Genomic DNA, 3,867 nt, shown 5'->3' on the forward strand with positions numbered 1-3,867 from the left:
TGCTCTTTGGGCTGAGGAGGGAGGGGGACTTGTTTGGGGGAGGGGGAGGGAAATGGGAGGTGGTGACGGGGAGGAGGCAGAAATCTTTAATAAATAAAGTAATTAATTAATTTAAAAAAAGAAAAGATTCTATTGTGCATGTCAAGCGCATCATTTTTTACTGTGAATCACAGAAGTCTTCTCCTAGATTGTCCTGTCCCCCCGTTTCCCTGTCACCCAAGGTGATACCATCATTTCTTCTCCATTGTCCTCAACTGAATCTCTTGAGACTTTCCCTCACAAGAGAAATATCTCATTTAAATGTAAAGAAACCCATTTTGAAGACAATTTATTTAACACTAGAAATAGGACTACGCAAATGTTTTTTTTTTTTCTAATTTCAAAGAAAACTGCTAAGGCGGTAAATAACATGTCCATGGATAATAGCAAAAGCAAGGCAGGGAATTCTGAAATAAAACAAGCAATAAGGAAAAAAGAAGGAAAAGAAGTAACACAGCCATTTCACATTTTTTTCAGGGTAACAAGGTGATAATCAGTGTACACAGACTCTTGGCAAACAAGTCTGACAGCCTGGGTTTAAAGCCAGAACACATTTCAAGGGAAAGGAAAGAACTGCACATATTTGTCCTGTGCCAACATACCACATATATCATGAACACACAGACACACATACAGTGATTTAAAAAAATAAAATAATGAAAAGAAATAATTAACGCCCAATCAAAGGAATATCTAAATTGCAATATTTTTAGTTGCTTACTCCCTTTGTCTTGTGTTTCTGTTTTGTTTTAGTTTTATTTGGTTGGGTTAAGGTTTCTTCAGACAGGATGCATGTATTCTTAAATAATGACATAGTTAGCTCATTTCCCTAGTGTTAGAATTTCTTATATAAGGATTTGTGGTGGAAAGGCAGCTTTCCAAAAACACTTTAATAAAATTATGATAGAATTATAGATTATGAGATCAAAGTGTGATGAATTAGTCATGCCTTACAGGAGGAAATAAATATCACTGTGATTCATGTGTGAGAACACTCCTTGAAACCCGATCTACCCTGTTATCTTTGTCTTCCAAGAAGTCACCCAGGCAATGTTCAGAGACAGAGGAGTCATGACAGTCTCTGCAGACTAGAGACCTCAGCTCTACTTGAAGTGCTCTGAGCTCGCTGATGCCTGGGCCAACTTGTACTGAAGATACTCAACTGTCTCTCCCAATTGTGAGACATTAACAAGGCCTTGACCAGAATTCCTACTTGAAGAATCCTTTTTGCTTTAGGAGTAATGACGAACTAGAAGCCTTCTTTTTTCCTGAATACGCACTGAAGCAGGTGCAGAGGAGGAAGCGGTTTGTGCCTCATGCTCCAGTCCTCGTTGCTCGATCTACTTGGCATGCCAGCTGCACCCATCTCGCTGCTGGATCACCTGTGGACATCAGTAAGCATCTGCATGTGCTCGAGAAACCCTGCCAAATCCACTGCGGAAATTTCTGTCACAATAATCATATGACACAGCTTGTTCAAAAGGTCTCTAAGGTAAGAGCATGAATATTTTCTCCCAAAAGAACTTAAACATTTCTACTTTGAAAAATAAATGACTTCTGAATTGATTTCTAGTGATTTGTCTTTTTTGAAAATTAAGCTTCTCTTATCTATGGAGCACAAAGCTTCAATGTTCAGCTCAGCAAAAGGTTTCTCTTGCAGGATGAATAAAACGTGCTTCCTAAGTTATGGAGTGATACACAGAGAGGGGGACACTGCAGCAGGAGTACCCGGTAGCCTCCACCAAGGTTTACCAAACCCCACACAAGAAAAAAGGGTCTGGGGCATGGAAAAATAAAATACATACCCTGGGTAGAGCAGTCATCAACATTTATTCCACGAAGATATGAACAGCTGCCTTTCTCTTTGTGCAAAAATATTGCGAGTAGAGGAAGTAGCATAGGCAAGCATTCTCTGAGGACTGGGAATGCGAGAAGTGCAAAGTGAAATGGATGGCTTGATTAAGATGTTTCGCTTGTTCTGTGCTGGAAGGAACGTAGTGCCCTGCAGTTTGATAAACGTTCCTTACATTTGTATTTGTCTCTAGACATGGAGTAAGCTGATTCTTCAGCCCCGACTGAGGACCTACAGAGTATGTAGCTGCGACTTCCCTGTGCTCAGTGCAGGATGCAGAGGTTCGGGACTCATCTAGTACCCAACTGCATGACCTAACAGGGAAATATCCATTCCTACACTAGCAGTTAAGCCTTTGGTGTCCCACTTCCTATATTGAGTTTCTGGAGGTCTAGAAATTCAAAGGTTCTATTTATCTTCTAAGTTTACTGCTTGTTTTCCAGGACTAGGCTACCATCATCCTTCACAAGGTCAATAAATACCTCCTTTTTCTTATAGCATTATCCATGTTTTAATCTACATAGAATGTGTGGAGGTTCACTGGATGTGAAGAATATCTTTTCCTTACTCATGCTGCTAATCTGTCTTTGGTAAAATGCTGCTAAAAACATTATTGTTAATGTTTTCATTTTGTAATTAAAATATAAAGCAAAGTAAAAAATATGCCCTCAAACAAAATTACTCATGAAAGTTTCTCTGGTGAAGTCCTCTTAGCTCACTGTATAAGAAATACTACCGTGATTAAAATAAAGGCTCTTTGCTTTTACATATGTGACTCGGTCTCCTTTGTTGGGTGTTGTAGGGACCCACGGATATGAGCATAACACCAGCCATCTGGAGATACAATAAGGAGGAGATTAGCCTGGAGCTCTGTGAGACTATGTCTCAAAATTAATAGGAAGGGCCTTGGTCCTTCCTCAGAGCAATGTGGAGTAGATGGGACAGTGGGCTGGGGGAAAGGTAGAGGCGATGGGAGGAGGGGAGGAAATGGGAACTGGAACTGGTATGTAAAATAAAAAATTATAGTTTGTTTTCTTTTGTTTCTAAATAATAAATAAAACACACATGCACACCAAAACAAAACCAAGAAAAATAAAACAAATATCAAACACAAAAGATCTAGAAAAATGTGTTTAAAAGTTATGTTGAAACTTTAAATAGCAAATACATATCCCATGTTTTATAAAACCCACACATTAAGCATCTGCCTTATTTTTCTCCATGTTAGAAAGCTGAAAAACTACAACATGACATTATTAATAAATACAGAAATAAAATAGACATGAAAAATTTGTGTCCATGGTAAAATAGAGCACACAATTACTTTATTTCTAAGAATTCGTTATTGGGTCTATAGCTCTGTCTCCAAACCTTCACTATGCTTGCCTCTTCTGGACCTGCTTCATGCAGCAGGGACTCTCCAGCTCTGTTTTTTTAAAAAAAAAAAAAGTATGTTTATCAAGCTTCTCCTTCCACAGTATCAGTTATTAGTGCAGTTTAAATGACACTTTCCTCCAAGTGGTCCCTTTCCCATGCCCAACTTAGAATCATTCTCATTTTCCATCAAGGATGGCTGGTTTCTTTTTAAATTATCTATCTAAAATCTATTTTATACAATATATTTTGATAATTTTATTTCTCCTTCCTCAACTCCTCCCAGATACTCCCCCTCTACTTATCCACCTAACCTCATCTTCTCTCTCACTCTTTCTCAAATTCCCCAAGGGAAAAAACCCAATAACATACCAGAAAAAAATCAAAACAGATGAGCGATCTGAAAAAAATGAGAAAAAAAACCAACAAGAAAAAATAATTCAAACAGAACAATACACAAAAATATGGAGTTTGTTTTGTGTTGTCCAGATAGTCCTCTGGAATCTGATAGATATATCCTTGCAATAACCTTCTGGAGAAAACAGATGTTCCCTTTCCTGGTAGGTATAAATTACTAATAGCAATTCTGTTTGAGGTGGAAT

This window comes from Microtus ochrogaster, linkage group LG1, assembly GCF_000317375.1.
Source record: "Microtus ochrogaster isolate Prairie Vole_2 linkage group LG1, MicOch1.0, whole genome shotgun sequence".
Classification (NCBI taxonomy): domain Eukaryota; kingdom Metazoa; phylum Chordata; class Mammalia; order Rodentia; family Cricetidae; genus Microtus; species Microtus ochrogaster.